This window comes from Bos indicus, chromosome 5 (genome assembly GCF_029378745.1).
Source record: "Bos indicus isolate NIAB-ARS_2022 breed Sahiwal x Tharparkar chromosome 5, NIAB-ARS_B.indTharparkar_mat_pri_1.0, whole genome shotgun sequence".
NCBI classification, from domain to species: Eukaryota; Metazoa; Chordata; class Mammalia; order Artiodactyla; family Bovidae; genus Bos; species Bos indicus.
Window position 1 is genome coordinate 107,144,564 of NC_091764.1, and position 13,517 is coordinate 107,158,080.

General features: G+C 57.0%; 1 protein-coding gene across 2 annotated transcripts in view; it reads right to left on the bottom strand.

Moving 5' to 3' along the window:
- The window catches only part of TSPAN9 (tetraspanin 9), a 192,877-nt gene that overhangs the window by 61,572 nt on the left and 117,788 nt on the right, over positions 1-13,517 (bottom strand). The gene's annotated exons all lie outside the window — the stretch shown is intronic.

Below are 13,517 nucleotides of genomic sequence, written 5' to 3' on the forward strand. Positions count from 1 at the left end.
AGGGATGTGGGCAGGACACAGTGAGGCCAGAGCATCCCTGTCTCCATGTGCTTTCTTCTCCCCATCCCCAGTTTCCTGGGGGAGAAACGTGTCTGCACCACCACAGGAGGTCTGGAGCAGCGTTCACCTCAACCCCCTCCCCGCGCCCCGAAAGGCCGGCCACCCCTCTGCCTGCTGCCTCCGTGATGCGGGAGACGCCAGAGCAGTGGGCGCTGGCCGGGGTGGGGCTGCTTCCTGCATCACCGAGAACGCAAGACCTAGGTCAGCCTCTAGCTCGACGGGGCTATCGCCATCAAGGGACCCGAGATGCCTTCCACAAGGGCCCCCGAATTCCAGGTCAGGGGGCAGCACAGGGGAGCATCGAGGCTCACCTCCCAATACCTCCTAAAATCTCCTAACAGCCAGGTGGCGGGAACCCAGAGGGAGAGAGGCATGAATAGAAGTTTGGAAACATCAAACAGGAAAAAAACAAACAAAAAACAAAACAGAAAAATAACTCTAGTAAATTAAGCAGCAGGGCGGCACTCTGCCCACCCCCTCCTCCCCAGCCCCTCCTCCAACCCTGGTTCACAGGTCCATTCTGGCAGCCTAGTCTCCCCCAGGACAGTGGGCCCTTGGGGTAGTGGCCTGGCCTGGAATTCCACGAGGGCCCTGTGAAGCAAGGGGCCAGGCCTGTCTTGTCTAAAGGCTGGAGGTCAGGGCCTTAGCAAAGGAGGGCCACATTCCCACGTTTCCCCAGGACGCCGCGGCTGCCTGGAGACACCGGCCAACAGTGGGGAGCAGGCAAGGGGCTGCAGCAGACCCCTGGGGGAGCCGCCCAGCCTGGAGGCCAGGCCACCTCCTGCCCCATCTAACACACTTGGGCACCTGTGGTTCCACTGAAGCCAGGTGGGCTTGATCTAGTCCCCAGGTGGCTGGACCCCCGACCACCCAGGCTCCATAAAAGCAAAATACGGTCTTGACGCTCTCCAGGGAAGACATGCTTTGGGCTCCTCAGAGATGGTGCAGAATGGGGAGGACCGGGCTGGAGAAGCTGCCTGAAGGCTCTCGGAGGGCCCGGCCCTGCCCACAGATTCAGCTGCACTGTCTAAGCAAGAGTGTCTGCACGTGTCTGGGGAAGGAAGGAGCCTCCTGGTCTCCTCTAGAGGAGAGAGGAGTGGCCCATGGTGATGCAGGTGAGCATCCTTCCCCAGAAACCTACCTCCACCTCCATGGTTGAAGCACCAGCAGAGGACGGGAGCCTGATCTGGGCAGCCCCATGGGGTAGTTACAGCCAAGAAGAACATGCTCCCCCAGCAGAGACCTAGGCAGGGAGTGAGGGCAGGGCGCCTCATCAGCCCCAGGTCACAGGATCTGTGCTGCGTGATCCTGAGATACCCAGGGCATCCCATGGTCATCCCAGGACCCTGGAGCCCTGGAGCATCCAGAAGCCCGAACCAGCCCTACAGAGCCTCTCTCTCCAGCCTCGGTAGATGTTCCCAGGCCGGCCCACTTCCCCCCAACCCAGCGCAGAGCCTCAGGTGGGCCCCTACTCAACAACCCACTTCCTGGCGGTCTTGAGCAGGCTCTGCCGAGGTGTCAGCCTCCATTGGCACCTGGGCAGGCAGCCTGCAAGAACCAGACCCACACACAAGGCTGCCTGGAAGGAGAAATGCCTTAGGAAACAACCACTGCCAGCTTTGGGGCCACCCAGAAACAGAAACACGGACACAGAACCATAGGAAGTCACAGAAGGAACAAGACAGGCATGGTAATTTACACCAACCTCACCCTCTACAGGTTTCAAGGACTTCCCCAAACACCCCGATGTGTCCTCCAGACAATTCTCCCAGGCCGGCCAGCCGAGTGTTAAGGTTTACTCCCATTCTGCAGATGAGAAGCTCAAGTCCCCAGAGGGAGGCCAAGGCAGGGCGGCAAGGGGAACCCGCACACCTGTCGAGGCTCTTTCCACGTGTGCCCACGGCCCTCGAGACAAAGTTGGAAGGACAGAGGGCTGAGAGGAAGAGGAGATGCAGCCAGTGGTGGTGGAGAGCCAGGAAGTAAAAATTGTGTGTACTTTCCAGTGGGGGCGGGACAGTCCTGCATTCACAGTGGGACAGCATCACAGCCTGCAGCCGTGAGTTGGTGGTGGTGGGTATGGGTGGGGGGGTGTTCGTTTGTTTTCTCCAAGGGCAGGGGCTGCCAGTACAGCAGGATGGGGAGGCGCCCGGATGCAAGTGGGTGCTGGGAGAGACAGAGGTGGGAGGCGGAGGGAGGCAAGAGCAGGGGCTGGGGAAGCAGGAAGAGAAAGCTCTTCCTGGTGCTGCAGGGTGGAATTGGAACAATCATAATTAAGGCTTCTTTCTAACAATAGGAAGGGAGCCGGGAGGCGCTGGGTGTCAAACACGGCACCGTGCTCCTCTCCTCCTCTCCATAGCTGGGGTGCCTAATGAAGCAGCCCGCCCCTCATTACCGCTTGGCTCGGTGGTGACAGCCCTCCCAGGAAGGGAAGGCGGTGGGTGGGGGGGGGTTGCTGCTGCGGCTGGATCCCCGGCCAGATTCCCCTGTCCTCCTGGCCTCAGTTGGGCCATGGGGCCCAGAGACCATGCACCTGGGCCCAGCCCCACAGCACAGCAGCTGCAGGTTCCCAGCCGGGAGCCCCGAGATGAAGCAGAATGCGGGGCAGTTTGGTGAGGCCTGGAGAGTGAGTTTCAGCACATGCAGGACACACCAGGTCCTGGCCAGTGGCTCCACCCTCGCTCTGGCCTCAGTTCCCCCACTTGCCAGACGTAAATAACTCCATCCATAGTCCCCAGCTCCATCTCTGGTCCCCAGCACTACCTCCTGTCCCCAGCTCCCTCTCTGGTCCCCAGCACTACCTCCCGTCCCCAGCTCCCTCTCTGGTCCCTCACTCCACCCAGGCTACTAAGAAGAAGAGAAAGATAAAGTGTCTTGAGAAAACACAAAGGGGAGCATAAGAAATGCATAAGATCACAGGATGTCAGACCCCGGAGGGATCTTAGAGACAAGCTGATCCAAGTCCACCACTGAGCAGAGGTGGTAACTTCCGCCCAGAGAGGGGAAGTAACTTGCTCAGGGTCACACAGTCAGCCAGCAACGGCCGGGCTGGAACCCGGGGCTGCGTGCCCCTCTGCCACTCTTTCCCACCCTCACACCTGGATCCCAGGAGCGACTGAAGAGTTAACTGGTGCACATCTCCTGTGAAAAGTGGGACTCCTGCACTTCTAGAAGGCGGGAGGGAGGCAGTCTACATAGCTGGGCTCGCTGGGGGGTGGGGGGCTGCCCAGCCCACCCCGCCCACCCCACCCTGATGACGAGGCACCTCCATCCACGCCTCCATCCAGGAGGGAGGAGAGGAAACAAAACAGCGATGCTGAGAATCCTGTCACTCCTCCCCCCACCGCTCCTGACTCACACCCACACAGGCGCCCCATCCCCGGCAGGCGGTGGAGCTCGGGGCAGGCGGAGGGGGCTCCAGGCAGAGGGGAGACGGGAGGGGATCGCTCGCTTTGGCTGCCATAAATGGTAAGGAATCAAGCACCTTCTGCCTGCATACACGTTTCTTTCCCCCACCTCCACCAGGGTGCCCATCCCCTCCCCAGCGCACCCTCCCCCGCAGGCCTCAGGGCCCAGTCAGGACCGTGTCCTAAATGGCTCAGACATCCCAGGGCTCGTGCCCAGGGCCCAGGCTCATCGGCCTGACAGGCTGTCACTCTGATTTGGGTCCAGCGACTTCTCGCCTGCAGGTGGGAGACCTCCCTTCAGCAGGTGGGGGGCACAGTGACTTGGAACACACCTGACCACCTCCCGCCCCCGCCTTGCCACAGAGAACCCTAGGGCTGCTGCTGCTCACCACAGGAGCATGGAAGGCTCAGGAAGGTCCTGCCAGCAGCCGCACCTTCCCTAGTTGTTCAGTCTCAGTCGTGTCCCACTCTTTGCAACCCCATGGACTGCAGCACGCCAGGCTTCCCTGTCCTTCACTATCTCCCGGAGTTTGCTCAGACTCGTGTCCGTTGAATCAGTGATGCCATCCAACCACCTAATCCTCTATCTTTCCTTAGAGCCCATGGCAAAGGGCCGTGGGGGTTTGCGGGCCAGGCAACCTTCACCTGCTCTCCAAACCCACCACCTGCAGGCTCCACCGACCGTGAGGGAGAAAGTCCCTGCCCACCACACTGGACGCATCAGACCTTTTCCAGGCTTCCAGTATCATCTTATTTTTCCTGCCCCCATGTCCTCCATGCTGCCCTGCCCCCTCTCACGCAGAACCTTCCACGACTATCCCACTGCCCTGCCTTCTCCCCGGCTGTCCATGTCCCACCCTCCGGGCTCTGGAGCCCCATTCTCCAGGTTCTGGAGCCCCATCCTTGCTGGCCATCAGATACTCCCTGAGACCTGCCTCCTCCATCAAGACGGCTCTGCTCAGAAGTCAGATGGCAGGCACTGGACACAGAGATGCAGACATCGCCTGCCAGGGTCAGGAGAGCCCCCAGCACCACCTCCGGACACGGCAGCCACTCCACGCGCAGCGTTCCCTCCACTCCCGAGGGGCAGCCACAGGCCCCCCACCCCCTCTCTTCTTCTCCAAGCTCACCTCCTTCCCGGGGTCCATCCCCAGGTTCACACCCTGCTGGGCTCAGATTCCCCTTCTCACGTGCCTGCCCCTTGTCCAGGCCAGTCTGGGGATTAGTGAACCAGGGCTCATCACTGAGGACACATTTGGGGAATCAAGGGACTCAGCACTGAGGAAGGTCAGGACACCCCAAGGCAGGGCTGAAAAGAGCAACATGCCCACACCCACACCCCAGGGCATTGGCTGGCCTGGGCTCTGGCCCAGCGTGGTCACAGGGAAGGCATGTGGAAAGAGGCTGACAGGCTAGGATCCACGGGGGACACCCCAAAGGGTGTCCTGCCCGTGGGGAAGCCAGAATACCTACCCCCGAGAGACTCAGACACACCCAGATGGCACAGCCAGACGCTGGGCACACAGAGGAGCACCCAGGCTGCCCTCCTCACCTGCGGGAGTCAGGGCAGCCATGCAAACAGAAGCAAAGCCGCTGGCCGGGGCCCTGGGTCTCACGTCCCCACCTGCTCCTGCCCTCTCTCTCCAGGAGGTGTGGAAGGTACATCTCAGTGGACGAGCAGACCCCTGGAGCGGCATCCGGCCCTGGGGGGCTGGCAGGGGGGCAAGCACTTCATCTACATTCTACCCTCCCCTTCTTTTGGCGTCAGCACCCGTTTTTTCTCCAGGGAATTCTCCTCCTCCCCAGTGCAGATGGCCTTGTCCTGTCAGTCAGGGACAGGACACCTCTGCCCACCCCTGCCCAAGGTGGCTGGTGACCAGCCAGCCTCTCTCTCCCAGGGACACCAACTTCTGAGCAGTGAGTTCCAAGGGTCACAAACAGCAGGAGCTGTGGCATCCTGGAGAACCAACGGGGCCAGGCTTGCTGTCATCTGTCACCCTCTGCTTCTACTCTATGTGTGGTGACACGACTGAAGCAACTTAGCACGCACGCACATATAAATGCACACACACACACTTACACCATGAAAGTGTTAGTCACTCAGTCGTCTACAACTCTTTGCAACCCCATGGACTGTAGCCCGCCAGGCTCCTCTGTCCATAGGATTCTCCAGGCAAGAATACTGGAGTAGGTTGCCATTCCCTTCTCCAAGGGATCTTCCTGACCCAGAGGTTGAACCCAGGTCTCCTGCATCGCAACCAGATTTTTTACCTCTGAGCCACCAGGGAAGCTATTCACACATGCATACATATTTGTGTACATACATACAACATTAGTCGTATACACGTGTGCACACGCATACACATACACATCTGTGTGTGCAGCGGGGAGGAAGCTCTGAGAATGTACAATTTGTGTACCTCAGGGAAGATGCAAGTGCAGAACCAGACCGGTGGAAGCTGAGGATATTTTAAAAACCCTCAGCCAGGGGGGCTTCCCTGGAGGTCCAGTGGTTAAGACTCCATGCTTCCACCGCAGGGGGCATGAGTTCGATCCCTGGTCGGAGAACCACATGTGGCCAAAAATAATTGTAAAGACCCTCAGGAATTTGTCCTTCCCTCTGTGGTATCACAGCAACTCCACACACAGACAGACTCACGCTGGCTGTCCCTCACCCCGCCTTCTGCTTGTACTCTCTGTACTGTCACTGAGACATACCAAGAAAGGTTAAAAGAAAAAAACTCATCACTGAGGACTTCCCAGGTGGTCCAGAGCTAAGACTCTGTACTCTCAACACAGGGGACCCAGGTTTGATCCCTGGCCAGGGAATTAGATCCCACATGCCATATTTAAAGATCCCACATGCCTCAAAGTAGATCTAAGATCTTGTGTGCTGCAACTAAGACCCAGCACAGCCAAAGAAGTAAATAAAAATAAATATTAAATAAAAAGAGCAGCAGAAACATTCCTGAAAAGCAGAAGATGAGCAGACTTGCCCTACCACTTATGGAGACTTGTCATAAAGTGTTGGGAATTGAGACGGTGTAACACAGGGAAAGCTGTACGGTACCCATCGGTGGGGAAGGGAGGCCTGGCGTGTGGGCAGGGGGGCGCTCAGACAGCTGATGTTACAAGAGGAGAGGAATAGGAGCCCTGCTCACATCACACACAAATACATTCCAGATCTACAAAGCATTCAAGTATGAAAACTAAAGCTTTCAGAAATAAACACAGGGACTCGCCTTGGATCATTCATTCAAAAATTTATGAGTGCCTATTATCTTGTGACAAGCACTGTCCTATTACCAGGGACATAAAGATGTCCCCGAGATGTTATATATTTCCTAAATAATACATAAAACGTACAATCTCACAAAGAAAAAAGACTGAAAAGTTTGACTGCATTAATGTAAAAAATTTGTTTATCAAAAGACCTGTGAAGAAAGTGAAAAGATAAGCTGTAAATTATGTTTGTTCTACACTTAGAAGGCAACAGATGATTACCCAGAACATAAATAAAAATACCTGAATATTAGTAGGAAGTAGCAAACAATTCAGTAGGAAAATGAACAAAAACATCAGCAGGCATTCGCAGCGAAGTGTGACTGATAAACCTAGGAAGAGAGATTCACTAGTAATCAGAGAAATGCAAATTTAAAACACAACACAGCATTTTACACCCACTGTATGGGAGAATGCCCCAAATTTTCCATTTACAATTGCCACTCCACTGGGGGAAATGTCAACCAATGCTTCCACTTTGGAAAACAATCTGGCATTCTCTGATACAGTGGAGATGCAAGTATCCTAAATTTGAGCAATGCCAATCCTTGCTGTGTTCCCTGAAGCAGTTCTCCAAGTGGGGTCCTTGGACCTGCTCGACACTGAGGAACTTTACAGCCATTTGACATAGCCAGAACATTCCTGCACACAATCAATGAGCTCAGGAATGCAGGGGGTCACCTGTGACTGCAGCTGGCTACCAGTCACACAGGACACGGCCATCCGAGCGCTGGAAGGAAAAGAGCTGCTCCTTCAGAGATATTTTTGGAAGCGCTGCCCTAGAGACACTCCTGCATATGTGCACCACGAGGCTTGTTTAAGAATGCTCCCAGAAGCGTGTTTGCAAAGAAGGAAATAACCCAATGTCACCACCAGAAGAACACACCGCCGCACACTCACACAACAGAACCCTCCGGAGCAGCGAAAACACAGACGCTCTTATGACACACATCAACATGGATGGATCGATAAGTGTAACGCTGACCTTCTTCAAAGTTCAGAAGGCTTCCATCTCTGACAAGTTTAAAAACAAGCCAGCCAAACGACGCGGCGGTGTTTAAGGATGCCTATACATGCAGACAAACTATAAAGACATACACTTAACGCAAACTGTCAGGAGAATGGTTCTCTCCAGGGAGGGTGCTGGGTCTAGGGCCCAGGGAGGACCACAGAGACTTCACGGGTCCACAGGACCACAGAGACTTCACAGATGATGATCCCTGAACTACACAGTGGGCACATGTTCGTCATATACATTTTCAAACTATATGAATTTAGATATGCTATATTACACATTTTCAAAGTTTTAAGTGACCATTTTTTTTGATTAGTAAAGTGACCTGGGGGAAGCCCAAACGCCTGGCGTCTCTTGTCAGCTCAGGTTCTGGCCAAGCTGCCCAGCACAGCCCAACCCTGAGTGCACCAGCGGCCATGACCTGCCCTTGGAGCACCCAGGGCAGAGGGCCATGAGACCCCGCTATGTGACTGCTGGCCCAGTCGGCCCGATTTACAGCACCAGGGACAAAGGGAGGCAGGGGAAGGTATGGTCCGACCGGAGTCAGAGGGAAGGGTGCAGTGAGGCAGGGCAGCCGCAGGCCTGAGCTCTGACACCCCTGCCCTCTACCGCTGCCTTCCACCCTATCCTCCACTCCCATTTCTACCCCATATGCCTGAGAGCAGAGGACATCCAGAACTCTGCCCAGCCTAATGAGACATCTGGGGCTCTGTCCAGGCCCCAAAGCCCTGCCCAGCACTGTCACACCAGCCCTGCACACCTGACTCACTGTGGGGAGGCTCCCTGGGGGGCCGTGCTCTCACTGCAGGAGGATGGTGACACCACCAGCACCCACCGGTCACCGAGTCCAGCATTCCCGCATCTCTCTACGAAGTGGACCTGGACAAGGCACACACTGCCGCACCTGGGCCCCGGGACAGCCCCACAGGACAGGTGATGCTGTCACATGTGGGGAAACCCAGGCAGCAGGAGGGGCAGGAGACCCCAGCCACACAGGCCTCGTTCCTGGGGACTCTGAGTCAGTAGGTCACAGGTCGAAGGGCAGGGTATCTGTACAAAGCTGCCTGGGTGACTTGAACCCATAACCCTAGGGAAGAGCCCTGGAGTGGACAGGAAGCCCCTGAAGGCAATCACCCTAGCACGCCTCCTACATGGTACTGAGCTGCCTGAGGATTTGAACCCCACAGCCTGCCTTTCCAGGGGCTTCCCTGATGGCTCAGACGGTAAAGAATCTGCTGACAGTGCAGGAGACCCAGGGTTGATCCTTGGGTCAGGTTTGATCCCTCAGTCAGGAAGATTCCCTGGAGAAGGGAATAGCTACCCACTCCAGTATTCTTGCCTAGAGAATCCCATGGGCAGAGGAGCCTGGTGGGCTACAGTCCATTTCCAAGGGCTCCTCCAGGCTCTCAGGAGGCCTGCCAGGACCCAAAGGAGAAGACAGCAGAGCCCACCCGAATGGAAGCATGGACTGACGCTGTTAAAAGAGATTTCAGGTCCCCTGAGGTCCCAGGGCTGGAGGAGGACAAGCTGGGGGTGACAGCCCTCACCCTCCCCACCACGTGCCATTTTTAACGTCCCAGTCCCAACCCCCCGCCGCTCCTGCCGGCAGATTAGCTTTCAAATGTGAACAGGGACAATGGCTCAGAAGACTTAACTCTGCCTGACGGGTTTACCTCCGCCTCAAAGCTTCCTAACTGGGACCAAGTGAGCAGGCACATCGCAGCCGGAGGGGAGCGGCAGGCGGCTCCTAAGCTGGATTACCCACGGCAACAGCTTGCAGCCTGAGTGGCACAGCAAGACCTGTCACGGTGGCCACTGCCCAGAAAGCAAAACACCACTCTCCACAGAGCCCTGGCGCCAAACCAAAGAACCCCAGCCACTCACAAGCCCAGGAAGCTACGTTCTCCTGGCCCCGTCCAGGCTGTTATTACCCATTGTCTCCTGTGTAAAGCCCATTTCACATGTGCTAGAGACTGTCTGGATCACCCTTCTCCCTGGCCTCATCCTCATCTATCCAGCAAACTCCTATTCATCCTTCAAAACCCAGCTGTCACTGTCCTCTCTGTATCTTGTTGCTATTAAGCAGTATTAATTCCTGGGTCATTGTAGCTCAGATGGTAAAGAATCTGCCTACAGTGCAGGAGACCCCAGTTCAATCCATGGGTCAGGAAGATCCCCTGGAGAAGGAAATGGCAACCCACTCCAGTATTCTTGCCTGGAGAATTCCATGGACAGAGGGAGTGTGGCAGGCTACAGTCCATGGGGTCACAAAGAGTCAGACACAACTGAACGACTTTCACTTTTTTCTTTTTTAAGAAGCGCTATGGAGACTTACTGCCCAGAACTGCAATTGCCTGACTCTTCTGTCAGGCTTACAGCAGGTGCTCAATAAACGCACGCAGGGCACACTAGCCACAGAACACCCGATCAGCCCTTTCCACAGAAGAAACAGAGAAGACATAATTCACTAATGCTTTTTTTCTCAACTTGGGCACTCTTTAAAAGAAACAGGAGGTTTTTCTCTCGCCTTTATCTCTGATGGACACAGACATTTTGGGGAGGGGGTCAGACAGCCACCACCCCACACGGGAGAAGGGAGACACAGGTTAAGTCAGGCTCCCAGGATGGATGCAGGGTCAGGGCCACCGCTGCCCCAGCCCAGAATGCCAGGGAGGGTGAGGGGCCCTCAGTGTCCAAGTGCCTCGGGGAGAGGATAGGCCAGGTGACCTCTCCAGCCGCGACTTCCTGGCCGGGAAAGCTGATCTGCCCTGTATGAGCCCAGTCAGCCGGTCCCCAGCGCTGGAGGCCCCTGCGCACGCAGCGGGCATTCAGGAAATAGTTGTGGCATGAGTGCATGGGCTCGATTGAGACCCCACAGCCCAGTAAGCCCGCCGTCAAGTTCAGCCAAGGGCAGCCGGGCGCACGGAGGCAGGGCAGGGCGAGGCCCCGTCCCCCGGGGAGGGCTATGGAGGCGCCTTTTCTGTGCTCCTTCGGGGCAGCGAAGGACAGTGGGGGACAGGCCTGGGGCCGTTCCCCACCACGGCGACAGCATTTTCCCCGTTTCAGCGGGACTCTCTCTTTCTCCACCCTCCTCCTCCCCGCCCCGTCTTGACTGACACCAATGCTGGCTCTGACATGATTTAAAAATAGATATCAAGACAAGGAAGTTTAATTTTTAATGCTTTGGAAAGGAAGCGAACACAGCCGGCATCCCCTTGCGGCCACGTGCCCGGGGCTCCGGGCGTCTGCCCCCCTCCCCCACCCAACCCACCCCGAGGATCCACGTGGAGCTGCCCTGCGGGGAGCAGGCCGGGAGCCCCAGGGTACGGGGCGGGGAGCCTCTCCATGCCTGTTGCTGCCCAGCTTGGCCTGTATGTCCTGCTTGGATTCTGTGCTGACCCCTCAGAGCCCACCCCCGCCTTCCCCGAGAGAAGGCAGCCCACAAACTCAGGACACCCAGGCCACCCCACGCGCACTGTGCACAGACCTTGTCCCGGGCGTCATGGACCACAGGGCAACCACGGCATCCACTGGCAACCAAGCCAGTACCGAATACGTGCCCCCGAGGTGACTGGAGAGCTGAGATCAAGCTGCCCGCACCCAGAGGGCAAGTGGACAGCCTGAGGGGAGGCCAAGCTAGAGCCCTGCCCCCACATAGGAGAGGTTAATCAGGGCACCACCCCCACCCGACCCAGCCCTGCACCAGCCTTCCTCCTGCTCCGGCAGGCACCCTTGGGTAATTGGCCTTTATTAAGGAAGCAATCCACAAGGGACAGACTTGCCAAAGGGGCCAGAATGTCACCACTCTGCCAGGCATGATTTAAAGCGATGGGACAGCTCTTCCAGCCACGTGAAAAGTGACCATGATCCCGAGAAGCAATTATGATAGCACCCCCAGCTCTACCACCAGCACCCCCTCTTCCATACAAGATAGGAACTCAGTACGGGTTGGGGGGAACTGGGCTGGGGTCACAACGTGCCATCCCAAGAAGGGGACAGAGGCCCCCAGCACTCGGAGCTCCCCCTGTACTCAGAGTTAAAAACCCTGAGCCTTTTGTGCCCTCCTGGAGGGGCTTAAATACACCTGATCTCTGCCTGGAGAACTCCACCAGATGGTCCTGGAGGCCGGTGAGATGGGGCTGACTGCCGTGGCCGGAGGACTGGTGGAAGGGCCCCTCAGGTCGGGGAAACGTCTGCCCAGCTCACTTCCTGTCCACCTTGAAGCCAGCCTTCTCTTTGGCCCCGAGGATCTGGGCAGGGTGTATGCAGGCCCAGAGGAGATGAGCTTCATTCAGGCAGGCTGACCTCTACCCCAACATCTATATCAGGACCTCAGAAATGCAGCCCCGGGCGCCAACCTGGCTAGCACCAGCTGGCTCTAGTCCGCGGTGCCAGGGGCAGACCTGAACACCACCCCCTCCTCCGCCCAGGCAGGCGCCCAGCAGCCCGCAAGGCACCTGCCCTTTCCTGGGGAAAAGAAGGAGGCGGTGCCAGCCCCAGGGCTCCGCCTCCATCCTGCCCCCGGTGATGTCACCCCGGCCCTCACCAATACCAGCACCCCAGAAGCTCCACCCAGTGGCCAGGAACTGAGCCCACTCAGGCCTGCCAGAGGGGCTGCAGTGCAAGAAGGCTGCACCCCTCCCGGCAGTGGGACTCTTCCCCGGGGGGCTCCCCTGAGGCAGGGGGTGTAGAGACAAGAGGCAGGTCTGGAGAAGGACCAGGTAAGCTTCAGGATCTGTGGGAAGATCTCTATATATGGACTGCAGGCCTCAGGTTCAACTCTAACGCCTCCTTAGAAAGAAAAGCCTCCTTTGGGGATGTGAGCCGGGAGACTAGAGAGCGGATGCTACACAATTCCTGACAATCTCTCTGGGTCCCCGAGGGCTCGGCTCTGACTGCTGGCCTCCTGGCCCCCACCCTCTCACTCCCGGCTGTGCTTTCCAGGAGGGCTCTTCAGGGGTCCTGCCTCGTCAACAACCCCACCCGCCTCGGATCTTTCTCTCGGGATTTGGCTCTTCCCTCCATGGCTCCCCCCATCTCAGACCCCCAAGCACCTCCCGCAGGAAGCCCCTGCCGCACTGGAGCACAGGGACCACCAGCCCAAATCCTGGCCGCACCTGCTCTTCCCCCTCCCAAGAAACGCAGTGCCCACAACGGTCACACACACACAAGCCTCTTGTCTCTTGTGCTGATTTTCCATCTCTCCTAAGGTCCGGGCCTTATGTCATCGTCTCATACGCTACTAGCATGAAAGAACTGGGTCTCTAAGACTTCAAATTTTTCCCAGCCCATAGCATGTCTTGAGAAATCTGAAAATACTAAGTAGCCAGAAAAGACTAGGAGAGAGTGACTTCTTGCCTGGTAAAAGACAGGTGGGAGGTGCTTTCTTAACAGGAGAAGTTTTCTCACTATAGCCAAAAGGGAAGGCCATTCCGCCGACCGGCTCGTTCTTGGAATTGAAAGTCTGTTGTCACCCTACAGCTAAGCAACTAGGAGAGCCTGCACCACTGACAAGTTTGAGAACTGACTTCTCCTCCCCCTCAAGTGGGACGTGGGAACCCCTACCCCACGTTTGAATTTTGTGCGCTGATCCTTCGTCCATTCACCCACAAACACCTAACTATTAATAGTGCCTTCTACGTGCAGGGCCAAGGTCCCTAAATTCTTGGAGAAATGAAGAAGCAGTCATACCTACTCTGGCCAGAAGGTGGCGGGGTGGGGGTGGGGAGGAGCACAGCTGAGTTGGAGGTACTGGC